Source organism: Dendropsophus ebraccatus, chromosome 9 (genome assembly GCF_027789765.1).
Source record: "Dendropsophus ebraccatus isolate aDenEbr1 chromosome 9, aDenEbr1.pat, whole genome shotgun sequence".
Lineage (NCBI taxonomy): Eukaryota > Metazoa > Chordata > Amphibia > Anura > Hylidae > Dendropsophus > Dendropsophus ebraccatus.
This window is the reverse complement of record NC_091462.1, coordinates 106,837,604-106,853,807: the sequence shown is the minus strand read 5'-3', so window position 1 is coordinate 106,853,807 and position 16,204 is coordinate 106,837,604. Positions and strand designations below refer to the sequence as shown.

General features: G+C 45.5%; 1 protein-coding gene across 1 annotated transcript in view; it reads left to right on the top strand.

Annotated features, from left to right (window-relative positions):
* Nucleotides 1-6,600: 6,600 nt before the first annotated feature.
* The window catches only part of PRPSAP2 (phosphoribosyl pyrophosphate synthetase associated protein 2), a 36,319-nt gene continuing 26,715 nt past the window's right edge, over nt 6,601-16,204 (top strand). Inside the window, exon 1 of the mRNA XM_069984214.1 lies at nt 6,601-6,709. The gene's annotated coding sequence lies outside the window, so the exon portion shown is untranslated. The remainder of the gene's footprint in view (nt 6,710-16,204) is intronic.

Here is a 16,204-nt window from a genome sequence, read left to right as displayed (position 1 = left end):
CTGCCATGATTTGGAAGGTGAGGGAGACTTCCTGGGTCAGAGTACAGTGCTGTAGGCCACCATGTGCATGCCATGCCCCTCCCCCACTCCCCCTTTTGCCCAGTGCAGGGAGCTCTTAAACAAAATGCACTTAAACCAAGTTACAATTTTGAAAAACTGTGAGCAAAACGCTCTCAATCTAAGTTACTCTTAAACCGAGGTACCGCTGTACTATAATATTGCTCCTATATACAAGAATATAACTACTATAATGGCTTTTAATCCCTCCTGTCTGTCCCATTCTGTCTTTGATAGCTATGGTGAGTGCAATACCTTATCCAGACTTGTGTTGTTTGGGGGCAGCTTCCTCCGCCGGTGGTGCTGGCTGGGTTTTGGTGTGGCAATTTTGGGTCTGGTCCTGTGGCATGGGGGTTGCAGGGCCGTTCCATGGCCTCCCTTCCCTGGCTGTGCACGCCTGTGGGGGGTGGGGGGGTGGTCGCTGACCGGCACAGTGTGGACTTAGTGTAGGGACCCATGTGTATCAGATACCTGCACGAGGTACATGGGGCAGTGTGGCTTGATCAATTCACATACAGAATTCTGATGTTTTTTATGCAGCCGAGAGGTACTAGTATCAGCCACAGGTGTGAGGTGCAGCGCTCTTTTTCTTCCCTGAACCATAACTACTATAATACTGCTCCTATATACAGGAATATAACTACTATAATACTGCCCCTATATACAAGACTATAACTACTATAATACTGCTCCTATATACAGTAATATAACTACTATAATACTGCTCCTATATACAGGAATATTACTACTCTAAGGGTACAAACCCACACACCGTATACGCAGCAAATACGCAACAAATACGCAGCAAATACGCAGCAGTTTGATGGTGAAGATTTAATGCTGAGTTCAGTTATTTAGATCTAATCTGCTGCGTTTTTGTTGCGTATTTGTTGCGTTTTTGCTGCGTATTCGCTGCGTATCGCAGCAGTAAATACGCTGTGTATACGGTGTGTGGGTTTATACCCTAAGGCCGGGTTCACACTACGTAAAAAACACCGCCGTATTTCATAACAATGGATGTAGCTGCGCAAAAAACGGCCGTTATTTTACAAATAACAGTCATTGTTTGCACAATAACGGCCGTAATTATCAAATACGGCCGTCGTTTTTCCGTAGTGTGAACATAGCCTAATTCTGTTCCTATACTATAATACTGCTCCTATATACAAGAATATAACTACTATAATACTGCCCCCTATATACAAGAATATAACTACTATAATACTGCCCCCTATATACAAGAATATAACTACTATAACCGCAATTAGCAGGAGACACCTGAGTGCACATGGTTTTAATCCCTCCTGTTTTTTCCCATTCTGTTTGCTGCAGCTATGGTGAGTGTAATTCCTTATCCAGACTTGTGCTGCTTGGGGGCGACCTTCTCCGCCGGCGGTGCTGGCCGGGTTCTGGTGTGGTGTTTTTGGGTCTGGTCCTGTGGCATGGGGGTCGCAGGGCCGTCCCATGGCCCCCGTTCCCTGACTGTGCACGCCTGCGGGGTTGGTGGCCACTGACTGGCACGGTGTGGACTTAGTGTAGGGACCCATGTGTATCAGATACCGGCAGGAGGTACATGGGGCAGTATGGCTTGATCAATTCATACACAAAATTCTGATGTGTTTTTTATTAAGCCTAGGGGCACTAGTATCAGCCATAGGTGTGAGGTGCAGCACTCTGTTTCTTCCCTGAACCGCATAACTACTATAATACTGCCCCTATATACAGGAATATAACTATTATAATACTGCCCCCTATATACAAGAATATAACTACTGTAATACTGCTCCTATATACAAGAATATAACTACTATAATACTGCTCCTATATACAAGAATATAACTACTATAATACTGCTCCTATATACAAGAATATAACTACTATAATACTGCTCCTATATACAGTAATATAACTACTATAATACTACTCCTATATACAAGAATATAACTACTATAATACTGCTCCCATATACAGGAATATAACTACTATAATACTGCCCCTATATACAGGAATATAACTATTATAATACTGCTCCTATATACAAGAATATAACTACTATAATACTGCTCCTATATACAGGAATATAACTACTATAATACTGCTCCTATATACAAGAATATAACTACTATAATACTGCCCCCTATATACAGTAATATAACTACTATAATACTGCTCCCTATATACAAGAATATAACTACTATAATACTGCTCCTATATACAAGAATATAACTACTATACTACTGCTCCTATATACAAGAATATAACTATTATAATACTGCTCCTATATACAGGAATATAACTACTATACTACTGCTCCTATATACAAGAATATAACTACTATACTACTGCTCCTATATACAAGAATATAACTACTATAATACTGCTCCCTATATACAGGAATATAACTACTATAATACTGCCCCCTATATACAAGAAAATAACTACGATAATACTGCTCCTATATACAGGAATATAACTACTATACTACTACTCCTATATACAAGAATATGTTTTGGGTTTTTAACAGTACACAGGACCTGTACAGTAGATGGCAGCAACATACACAGTGTTCAGTGGAACAGCACAGTACACGGTATATAGCGGGGTACCACAGTACACAGTATATAACAGGGCAGCACAGTACACAGTATATAGGGGGCAGCACAGTACACAGTATATCAGGGCAGCACAGTACACAATATATAGGGGCAGCACAGTACACAGTATATAGGAGGCAGCACAGTACACAATATATAGGGGCAGCACAGTACACAATATATAGGGGCAGCACAGTACATGGTATATAGGGGGCAGCACAGTACACAGTATATAGGGGGCAGCACAGTACACAGTGTATAGGAGGCAGCACAGTACATGGTATATAGGGGGCAGCACAGTACACAGTATATAGGGGGCAGCACAGTACAAAGTATATAGGGGGCAGGACAGTACACAGTATATAGCGTGGCAGCACAGTACACAGTATATAGCGAAGCAGCACAGTACACAGTATATAGCCGGGCACCACAGTACACAGTATATAGGGGCAGCACAGTACACAGTATATAGCGGAGCAGCACAGTATATAGCGGGGCAGCACAGTACACAGTATATGGCGGAGCAGCACAGTATATAGCAGGGCAGCAGAATATAAAGGGGGCAGCACCATATACAGTATATAGCAGGACAGCAAAGTATATAGGGGTCAGCATAATACACGGTATATAGGGGGTAGCACAGTGCACAGTATACAGCGGAGCAGCACAGCATATAGCGGGGCAGCAGAATATATAGGGGGCAGCACCATATACAGTATATAGCAGGGCAGCAAAGTATATAGGGGGCAGCACAGTGCACAGTATATAGCAGGGCAGCACAGTACACAATATATAGGGGGCAGCATAATACACTGTATATAGGGGGCAGCATAATGCACGCTATATAGGGGCAGCACAGTATACGGTATATAGGGGGCAGCATAATACACGGTATATAGGGGCAGCACAGTATACGGTATATAGGGGGCAGCATAATACACGGTATATAGCGGGCAGCACAGAATACGGTATATACGTGGCAGCACAGTGCACAGTGTATAGCAGGGCAGCACAGTGCACAGTGTATAGCAGGGCAGCACAGTACACAGTATATAGGGGGCAGCACAGTACACAGTATATAGGAGGCAGCATAATACACGGTATATAGGGGCAGCACAGTACACAGTATATAGGGGGCAGCATAATACACGGTATATAGGGGCAGCAGCAGCACAGTATACGGTATATAGGGGGCAGCACAGTACACAGTGTATAGCAGGGCAGCACAGTACACAGCATATAGGGGGCAGCACCTCATACAGTATATAGCGGGGCAGCAGAGTATACAGTATATAGTAGGGAAGCACAGTACACAGTATATAGGGGGCAGCACAGTATACGGTATAGCGGGGCAGCACAGTATACAGTATATAGTAGGGCAGCACAGTGCACAATGTATAGCAAGGCAGCACAGTACACAGTATATAGGGGGCAGCACAGTATACGTATATAGCGGGGCAGCACAGTATACAGTATATAGTAGGACAGCACAGTACCCGGTATATAGGGGGCAGCACAGTTTACGGTATATAGCGGGGCAGTAGAGTATACAGTATATAGCAGGGCAGCACAGTACACGGTATATAGGGGGAAGCACAGTACACGGTATATAGGGGGCAGCACAGTACATAGTATATTGGGGGCAGCACAGTGCACAGTGTATAGCAGGGCAGCACAGTGCACAGTATATAGCGGGGCAGCACAGTACCCGGTATATAGGGGGCTGCATAATACACGGTATATAGGGGGCAGCACCTCATACAGTATATAGCAGGGCAGCATAGTATATAGGAGGCAGCACAGTGCACGGTATACAGAAGACAGCACAGTATACAGTATATAGGGGGCAGCACAGTATACAGTATATAGGGGGCAGCACCTCTTACAGTATATAGCCGGGAAGCACAATAGACGGTATATAGGGGGCAGCACAGTATACAGTATATAGGGGGGCAGCACAGTATACAGTATATAGTAGGACAGCACAGTATACGGTATATAGCGGGGCAGCAGAGTATACAGTATATAGGGGGCAGCACAGTATACAGTAGGGCAGCACAGTACCCGGTATATAGTAGTGCAGCACAGTACCCGGTATATAGCGGGCAGCACAGTATACGGTATATAGCGGGGCAGCAGAGTATACGGTATATAGTAGGGCAGCACAGTATACAGTATATAGTAGGGCAGCACAGTACCCGGTATATAGCGGGCAGCACAGTATACGGTATATAGTAGGGCAGCACAGTACCCGGTATATAGGGGGCAGCACAGTATACGGTATATAGCGGGGCAGCAGAGTATACAGTATATAGTAGGGCAGCACAGTATACAGTATATAGGGGGCAGCACAGTACACAGTATATAGGGGGCAGTAGAGTATACAGTATATAGTAGGGCAGCACAGTATACAGTATATAGCGGGGCAGCAGAGTATACAGTATATAGTAGGGCAGCACAGTATACAGTATATAGGGGGCAGCACCTCATACAGTATATAGCGGGGCAGCAGAGTATACAGTATATAGTAGGGCAGCACAGTATACAGTATATAGCGGGGCAGCAGAGTATACAGTATATAGTAGGGCAGCACAGTATACAGTATATAGCGGGGCAGCAGAGTATACAGTATATAGTAGTGCAGCACAGTATACAGTATATAGCGGGGCAGCAGAGTATACAGTATATAGCGGGGCAGCAGAGTATACAGTATATAGTAGGGCAGCACAGTATACAGTATATAGTAGGGCAGCACAGTACCCGGTATATAGTAGTGCAGCACAGTACCCGGTATATAGCGGGCAACACAGTATACAGTATATAGCGGGGCAGCAGAGTATACGGTATATAGTAGGGCAGCACAGTATACAGTATATAGTAGGGCAGCACAGTACCCGGTATATAGCGGGCAGCACAGTATACGGTATATAGTAGGGCAGCACAGTACACGGTATATAGGGGGCAGCACAGTATATAGTAGGGCAGCACAGTACCCGGTATATAGGGGGCAGCACAGTATACGGTATATAGCGGGGCAGCAGAGTATACAGTATATAGTAGGGCAGCACAGTATACGGTATATAGCGGGGCAGCAGAGTATACAGTATATAGTAGGGCAGCACAGTACACAGTATATAGGGTGCAGCAGAGTATACAGTATATAGTAGGGCAGCACAGTACACAGTATATAGGGTGCAGCAGAGTATACAGTATATAGTAGGGCAGCACAGTATACAGTATATAGCGGGGCAGCAGAGTATACAGTATATAGTAGGGCAGCACAGTACACAGTATATAGCGGGGCAGCAGAGTATACAGTATATAGGGGCAGCAGAGTATACAGTATATAGTAGGGCAGCACAGTACACAGTATATAGGGGGCAGCACAGTATACAGTATATAGCGGGGCAGCACAGTACACAGTATATAGTAGTGCAGCACAGTATACAGTATATAGCGGGGCAGCAGAGTATACAGTATATAGCGGGGCAGCAGAGTATACAGTATATAGTAGTGCAGCACAGTATACAGTATATAGCGGGGCAGCAGAGTATACAGTATATAGTAGGGCAGCACAGTACACAGTATATAGGGTGCAGCAGAGTATACAGTATATAGTAGGGCAGCACAGTACACAGTATATAGGGTGCAGCAGAGTATACAGTATATAGTAGGGCAGCACAGTATACAGTATATAGCGGGGCAGCAGAGTATACAGTATATAGTAGGGCAGCACAGTACACAGTATATAGGGGGCATTGCCGGCGCTTTGTCCTCTTTGTCCCGTTATTGGTTGCTATACAGCTCCGCTTGCGCCGCTGGTAGATCGATGTGCTCGGCGCTCCCCGTCTCCTCGCTTCCCTGCCATTGACCGTCCTGCTGGCTTGTGACGTCACGTACACTGGGCGGCTTAGCAGAGGGGGGCGGGCTCAGTCTGGGCTGGGATCGATGTGATCTGCACTCCCCAGGATTTCGCGGCGCCGCCATTTTCAGTGTCTGAAAACGAGTGAGAGGAAAGGAGGCAGAGACCGGGGACCGGGAGCAGCGGCGGCGCTAAGGTGAGGAGGGCGGGGGTGACAGGTGAGAGCAGGGGGCACAGACATCACCGGCTGTCACACATGGTAGTGGGGCGGGCGGCGGCTGTGTGCTACTATGTGGTGCTGTGTGTGTGACAGTTATGTGTCCACATCCCGGGTGACGGCTACATGTGTCAGTCATGTGATGTGTGTGAGGTACTGTTATATCAGTCACGTGCTGGGTGGGATATACTGTATATACCGGCAGTGCTGTGTGGGATATACTGTGTATATACCGGCAGTGCTGTGTGGGATATACTGTATATATGTATATACCGGCAGTGCTGTGTGGGATATACTGTATATATGTATATACCGGCAGTGCTGTGTGGGATATACTGTATATATGTATATACCGGCAGTGCTGTGTGGGATATACTGTATATATGTATATACCGGCAGTGCTGTGTGGGATATACTGTATATATGTATATACCGGCAGTGCTGTGTGTGGGATATACTGTGTATATGTATATACCGGCATTGCTGTGTGTGATATACTGTATATATGTATATACCGGCAGTGCTGTGTGGGATATACTGTATATATGTATATACCGGCAGTGCTGTGTGGGATATACTGTATATATGTATATACCGGCAGTGCTGTGTGGGATATACTGTATATATGTATATACCGGCAGTGCTGTGTGGGATATACTGTATATATGTATATACCGGCAGTGCTGTGTGTGGGATATACTGTGTATATGTATATACCGGCATTGCTGTGTGTGATATACTGTATATATGTATATACCGGCAGTGCTGTGTGTGATATACTGTATATATGTATATACCGGCAGTGCTGTGTGGGATATACTGTATATATGTATATACCGGCAGTGCTGTGTGGGATATACTGTATATATGTATATACCGGCAGTGCTGTGTGGGATATACTGTATATATGTATATACCGGCAGTGCTGTGTGTGGGATATACTGTGTATATGTATATACCGGCATTGCTGTGTGTGATATACTGTATATATGTATATACCGGCAGTGCTGTGTGGGATATACTGTATATATGTATATACCGGCAGTGCTGTGTGTGGGATATACTGTATATATGTATATACCGGCAGTGCTGTGTGTGGGATATACTGTATATATGTATATACCGGCAGTGCTGTGTGTGGGATATACTGTGTATATGTATATACCGGCAGCGCTGTGTGTGGGATATACTGTGTATATGTATATACCGGCAGTGCTGTGTGGGATATACTGTGTATATACCGGCAGTGCTGTGTGGGATATACTGTGTATATACCGGCAGTGCTGTGTGTGGGATATACTGTATATATGTATATACCGGCAGTGCTGTGTGTGGGATATACTGTATATATGTATATACCGGCAGTGCTGTGTGTGGGATATACTGTATATATGTATATACCGGCAGTGCTGTGTGTGGGATATACTGTATATATGTATATACCGGCAGTGCTGTGTGTGGGATATACTGTATATATGTATATACCGGCAGTGCTGTGTGTGGGATATACTGTATATATGTATATACCGGCAGTGCTGTGTGTGATATACTGTATATACCGGCAGTGCTGTGTGTGTGATATACTGTATATATGTATATACCGGCAGTGCTGTGTGTGGGGTATACTGTATATATGTATATACCGGCAGTGCTGTGTGTGGGATATACTGTATATATGTGTATACCGGCAGTGCTGTGTGTGGGATATACTGTATATATGTGTATACCGGCAGTGCTGTGTGTGGGATATACTGTATATATGTGTATACCGGCAGTGCTGTGTGTGATATACTGTATATACCGGCAGTGCTGTGTGTGGGATATACTGTATATATGTGTATACCGGCAGTGCTGTGTGTGGGATATACTGTATATATGTATATACCGGCAGTGCTGTGTGTGGGATATACTGTATATATGTATATACCGGCAGTGCTGTGTGTGTGGGATATACTGTATATATGTATATACCGGCAGTGCTGTGTGTGGGATATACTGTATATATGTATATACCGGCATTGTTGTGTGTGGGATATACTGTATATATGTGTATACCGGCAGTGCTATGTGTGGGATATACTGTGTATACCGGCAGTGCTGTGTGTGGGATATACTGTGTATACCGGCAGTGCTGTGTGTGGGATATACTGTGTATACCGGCAGTGCTGTGTGTGGGGTATACTGTATATATGTATATACCGGCAGTGCTGTGTGGGATATACTGTATATATGTATATACCGGCAGTGCTGTGTGTGGGATATACTGTATATATGTATATACCGGCAGTGCTGTGTGGGATATACTGTATATATGTATATACCGGCAGTGCTGTGTGTGGGATATACTGTATATATGTATATACCGGCAGTGCTGTGTGTGGGATATACTGTATATATGTATATACCGGCAGTGCTGTGTGTGGGATATACTGTATATATGTATATACCGTCAGTGCTGTGTGTGGGATATACTGTATATATGTATATACCGGCAGTGCTGTGTGTGGGATATACTGTATATATGTATATACCGGCAGTGCTGTGTGTGATATACTGTATATACCGGCAGTGCTGTGTGTGTGATATACTGTATATATGTATATACCGGCAGTGCTGTGTGGGATATACTGTATATATGTATATACCGGCAGTGCTGTGTGTGATATACTGTATATACCGGCAGTGCTGTGTGTGGGATATACTGTATATATGTATATACCGGCAGTGCTGTGTGGGATATACTGTATATATGTATATACCGTCAGTGCTGTGTGTGGGATATACTGTATATATGTATATACCGGCAGTGCTGTGTGGGATATACTGTATATATGTATATACCGGCAGTGCTGTGTGTGGGATATACTGTATATATGTATATACCGTCAGTGCTGTGTGTGGGATATACTGTATATATGTATATACCGGCAGTGCTGTGTGTGGGATATACTGTATATATGTATATACCGGCAGTGCTGTGTGTGGGATAAACTGTATATATGTATATACCGGCAGTGCTGTGTGTGGGATAAACTGTATATATGTATATACCGGCAGTGCTGTGTGTGGGATATACTGTATATATGTATATACCGGCAGTGCTGTGTGTGGGATATACTGTATATATGTATATACCGGCAGTGCTGTGTGTGGGATATACTGTATATATGTATATACCGGCAGTGCTGTGTGTGGGATATACTGTATATATGTATATACCGGCAGTGCTGTGTGTGGGATATACTGTATATATGTATATACCGGCAGTGCTGTGTGTGGGATATACTGTATATATGTATATACCGGCAGTGCTGTGTGTGGGATATACTGTATATATGTATCTCAGCCATGTTCTTTACACCTATTATACATGTGTCGTGTACCACCATATTATTTCTGTGTATCACATATTACACGTGTGTTACATGGCTGATGCTGGCTGTGCTTTTACACACCAATAATGTGATTGGAGGTTTCAAAAGAATTATTAGTACAGGAAGGATTTTTTTTTTTTTTTCATTTTATTTATTTTTTTAATCTATGTCTATATATATTTAGAAAGAAATTACCTTCATAAATAGTCATGATTAGCAATCTACCGTTTTGTGTATACAGCTCCAGGGGGAGCCCATAGCAACCAATCACATTGTTTCTAATAAAACTAATATCCTTTCAGAAGTGAAAGCTGGGATCTGATTGGTTACTATGGGCAACTGCCTCATTCTTCATTTGATACATTTTCTCCATGGTAACAGACTACAAACCCTGTGTAGTCTGATCCTTCTCCTATCTCTGGGTCAGTCATGGAGCCGTCTTCCTGTAGTTGTGTTGTGAGTCTAGAGAAGGTATGGCGGTAATAACATGCAGGCTTGACAAGGTTATACCCTTTAAGGGTTAAGTGACAACAGGACGCCCGGCTCTTATCTGCACCACTTTGTATGCACTCTCTATTTCTGTAATAACCCAATTGCCGTCCCTGCTGTGGTCTGATGTGCATTAGAAGGAAGTGGTTGTAATTCATGATCCTACTGTTCATGCTGCTGTTCTGGCCAGGAAGCAAGATATTAATACACTTCTAGAACGTGCCGTATGGATCCAGAGCGTTCTGGCACAATGACTGCAATGTTACCGCAAGTACATCCAGAGATTTATAGCTATGTATAAGACTCATTTACATAGAAAACTGATCCGCTGTGTAAATGAGGTATTCTACTCCAGAGCTGCACTCGCTATTCTGCTGGTGCAGTCACTGTGTGCATACATTACTGATCCTGAGTTAGATCCTCTATTATACCCCAGAGCTGCACTCACTATTCTGCTGGTGGGGTCACTGTGTACATACATTACATTACTGATCCTGAGTTAGATCCTCTATTATACCCCAGGGCTGCACTCACTATTCTGCTGGTGGGGTCACTGTGTACATACATTACTGATCCTGAGTTAGATCCTCTATTATACCCCAGGGCTGCACTCACTATTCTGCTGGTGGGGTCACTGTGTACATACTGTGTACATTACTGATCCTGTATTATACTCCAGAGCTGCACTCACTATTCTGCTGGTGGGGCCACTGTGTACATTACTGATCCTGTATTATACTCCAGAGCTGTGCTCACTGTTCTGCTGGTGGAGTCATGTGAGCCGTATACGCAGCAGATCAGAAGCAGATTTGATGCTGTGTTCAGTTATTTAGATCTAATCTGTTGCGTATTTGTTGCGTATTTGCTGCGTATCGCAGTAGTAAATACGCTGCGTATACGGTGTGTGTGTTTCTACCCTTACAGACGGTATCTGCCTAATATGAGGGCTTCCGTCCTCTCCAGAGAGCACATGTTAGTTGCTACTTCCCTCTGTTGGGATCTATTCCTGTTTTTGAAATAGAAACATAGACAACAAAAATTGCAAAATGAAACCTCCTGAGTCTTCAGTCTGAGTCCAGTCTTCATGAACCAGGAAGACCAGGATGAACAATGCTTTAGTGCAAAGAAAATAAGGCAAATAGTCATTGGTTATTACTGGTGCATCTGCTGCTGGGATATGGGCACCGTATAAACCACTGCTCTCCATTACTATCAGAACTACAACTCCCAGCATGCCCTGACTGCCAAAGCATGTGAGTTGTAGTTTGGCAACTCATGTTAAAAGATGTCATAGAGATGGCATTGCGCTTTATTGTTGCTGTATTACAGTCAATTTTTTTTTATAGAGTATGTCAGATTTTTTCCCCCGTGGTGACTTAAAGGGGCACTCCAGAGAAAATCTTTTTCTTTCAAATCAGCTGGTTTCAGAAAGTTATATAGATTTGTAATTTACTTCTGTTTAAAAATCTCCACTCTTCCAGTGCTTATCAGCTGCTGTATGTCCTGCAGGAAGTGGTGTATTCTCTCCAGTCTGACACAGTGCTCTCTGCTGCCACCTCTGTCCGGAATGTCAGGAACTGTCCAGAGCAGGAGAGGTTTCCTATGGGGTTTTGCTGCTGCTCTGGACAGAGGTGGCAGCAGAGAGCACTGTGTCAGACTGGAGAGAATACACCACTTCCTGCAGGACATACAGCAGCTGATAAGTACTGGAAGACTGGAGATTTTTAAACAGAAGTAAATTACAAATCTATATAACAACTTTCTGAAACTGGGTAATTTGAAAGAAAAATATTTTTGCCACCTTTAAAGAAACATAGAGAGTGCGGTGCAAGTGTTGTCTGAGCCCAAAACTTCTAGTCATATAATCCGCTTCATGGCCTCAGCGCCCTCACCAGGCTCCTTCCTGTAGCCGCCACCTCCCGGGTCTCCATAGCTCACAGCTCCGTCCTGCAGAGGATCCGATATGTCCTGGTGATTTGTTTGCCCAGACAAGTGATTTCAATATTTTCCATCGCTGCCTCTTGCTGTGTCTGTATCTGGCTTTCAGCTCTGTGTCATATCCTGACATCGGGATAGATGTATTATTCAGGGGGATGTGTCTGATGTGCTGCTCCAAACACTAGGAAATAAACCAGAGCTCCCTGCTGTAATACCGCACATCATATCTATACTCATCCAGAACTACTCCAGAGCTGCATTCACTATTCTGCTGGTACATTGCTCATCCTGGACTGATCCCGAGTTACATCCTGTGTTATACTCTAGAACTGCACTCACTATTCTGCTGGTGGGGTCACTGTGTAGTGCTAAACAGTGACCCCACCAGCAGAATAGTGAGTACAGCTCTGGAGTATAATACAGGATGTAACTGAGGATCAGTACAGGATCAGTAATGTAATGTATGTACACAGTGACCCCACCAGCAGAATAGTGAGTGCAGCTCTGGAGTATAATACAGGATGTAACTCAGGATCAGTACAGGATCAGTAATGTAATGTATGTATACAGTGACCCCACCAGCAGAATAGTAAGTGCAGCTCTGGAGTATAATACAGGATGCTACTCAGGATCAGTAATGTATGTACACAGTGACCCCACCAGCAGAATAGTGAGTGCAGCTCTGGGGTATAATACAGGATGTAACTCAGGATCAGTACAGGATAAGTAATGTATGTACGGACATTGAGAGAAAGGAGCTGCTGCACATCACACCTATGGCTGACACTAATGCCTCTCAGCTACATTTAAAAACCAATGCCAGGATGTTGATATATAATTTGATCAAACCATATTGCCCCATGTACCACGTGCAGGTCTCCTGGTTCACACGGGTCCCTACGCTAACTCACCACTGTGTCGGTCAGCGACCGCTAACCCCGCAAAGCGAGCACAAACAGGGAAGGGAGGCCATAGAATGGCCCTGCAACCCCAATGTCACAGGACCAAACCCAGCAGGCTCTGCCGGCGGAGAAAGCTGCCACCAAGCAACACAAGTGTGAACATGGTCTTATCACTTACCACTGCTCCGGCAGGTAGAATGGGAAGAATAGGAGGTACTTGCCATGTGTGCACAGGTGTGCTGCTAATTGGGGGTCACCTGGGTCTGTAATATATGTACTCTAGGCACTGGGATGGTGTGGAGTCTCTCTCTCTGGCCACTGGGATGGTGTGGAGTCTCTCTCTCTGGCCACTGGGATGGTGTGGAGTCTCTCTCTCTGGCCACTGGGATGGTGTGGAGTCTCTCTCTGGGCACTGGGATGGTGTGGAGTCTCTCTCTGGGCACTGGGATGGTGTGGAGTCTCTCTCTGGCCACTGGGATGGTGTGGAGTCTCTCTCTGGCCACTGGGATGGTGTGGAGTCTCTCTCTGGCCACTGGGATGGTGTGGAGTCTCTCTCTGGCCACTGGGATGGTGTGGAGTCTCTCTCTGGCCACTGGGATGGTGTGGAGTCTCTCTCTGGCCACTGGGATGGTGTGGAGTCTCTCTCTGGCCACTGGGATGGTGTGTCTCCCCCTCTCTCTCTCTGGCCACTGGGATGGTGTGGAGTCTCTCTCTCTCTCTGGGACGGTGTCTCTCCCGCTCACTATGGAGTCTATGTAACTAGCACACGCTGCCTCCCTGAGGTATCATTACTGTATTAGTTGCAGTATTCCTCTGACAGCTACATGTAGAGCTGTTCTATTATATTTAGCAGTGGCCGTTGTTCTTTTGGCCATACAGATATATACAGATACAGCGCAGGTAACCACCAGTGACGTCTATAGAGCAAAGTGTCCGTCCATCTGCAGAGCCCAGGGGACACTGGTTTCCCGTCTCTTGCAGCCATTATATTCAGTAATTGATGTCATACAGCCAGTACCTGTATACACACGGCGGGGGATGAGCACTGTGAGTAATGGGGACGTGCTCGGGTTTCTTTTTTTTTGGAGGGGATGGGATGTTCCTGCAGACTTATTGGGGGGGGGGGGGGGGGGGGGGGGGGGTGTTCTGCAGACTTTGGAGGGGGGGGGGGATGAGCACTGTGGACATATTGGGGTGAGGGTTGTTCTGCAGACATATATTTTTTGGGAGGATTCTTGCGGACATATTTGGGGGGTGGGTGTTCGGCTCCTGATCACGTGATTTCTCTGTGATGTGCCACTGCCTGGCAGTCGGTGGGTGACATAGCTCGGTGTTGTGCTTTCCCGCCTGTTACTATATTTCAATCCTTCGCTTCCCTGAAATGTTGTCAGGCGTCATCCTCCAGGAATCTGTCAGCCGCTGATTTACAGGATGGCCGCCTCATCTATTCCTCACATCCAGCGTCTACATAGAAGTGTCCTTGGGGAAACAATTTCTTTCTATACAATAACAAATCAATAGATAGATGTGTGGGGTGTTGAGCGGCTGGGTTTGGCCCGTGGCCGTCCGCTGGAGGCCTCCATATTAAACTCAATGGCAGTGCGATCTCAGTCACATGCTGGTCCCAGTACGTATACAGGGGTCCTGTCAGTCGTATATGATCCCTTATGAGATGTGCATGCCGGGCTGGGTATTCCTCATAGGTGACTAATATTTGGATGAATTGAAGCCCTCAGAGGAGGAGATGGCATTGGTTGCTCCTTAGTGAGTGTGGGCTGTCATGTGGTTGGAGCGCTTTTTCCGGCTGTACTAATCCAACCAGACAAAGACATATAACTATACTAGTACTGGACACAATATTGGCCAACATGGAAGTGTCTGTGTATACTGGTAACCACAGGGGTGAGTGGGTGATCAGTGCCCGTCCCCCATAGCCTTCTTATTGACTGCCTGTGCTTACTGCCGGAGGAGCACAACAAGTGACATACATCCCAGTGACCGCACACGGTCACGAGTTCGTATTATGATGTGATGTGAAGGGGCTCCTTCCTCCCCTGGGTTTTCCTGCAGTGACCACAGACCTGTGACTCTACAGAAAAACTACAACTCCCATCATGCTCTAGATCTGACTGACTTTGTGATAACCAACCTGCGGCTCTTCAGCTCTTGTAAGACTATGACTCCCATCATTCTCCTGCATTGGTTAGCATTGTTGCCTTGCAGCGCTCGGGTCCTAGGTTCAAATCCCGACATGGACAGTAGTTTTGCGATTGCTAGAGAACATGCAGCTGTCAGGACATGCTGGGACTTGTAGTTTTGTAACAGTAAGCCTGCTGTTGTCTGTGTATTCTGGGAGTTGTAGTTTGCAATAGCTGGAGCGGCTGTGGCTGTTAGGACACGGTTAGAACTGTAGTATTGCATTAGACATCCTGTAACTTTTAGGGCACGCTGGGGGTTGTAGTGTTGCCCCTGTCGGGGCACGCTGGGGGTTGTAGTGTTGCCCCTGTCGGGGCACGCTGGGGGTTGTAGTGTTGCCCCTGTCGGGGCACGCTGGGGGTTGTAGTGTTGCCCCTGTCGGGGCACGCTGGGGGTTGTAGTGTTGCCCCTGTCGGGGCACGCTGGGGGTTGTAGTGTTGCCCCTGTCGGGGCACGCTGGGGGTTGTCAGGTCTTGTTGAGGCTGGTAGTTTTTTCCATATGTTGGGACATTTCCGAGGTTAATGTGTAACCTCCAATAATGGCTGCCTACATGCTGGATCTGCCTCATACTGCG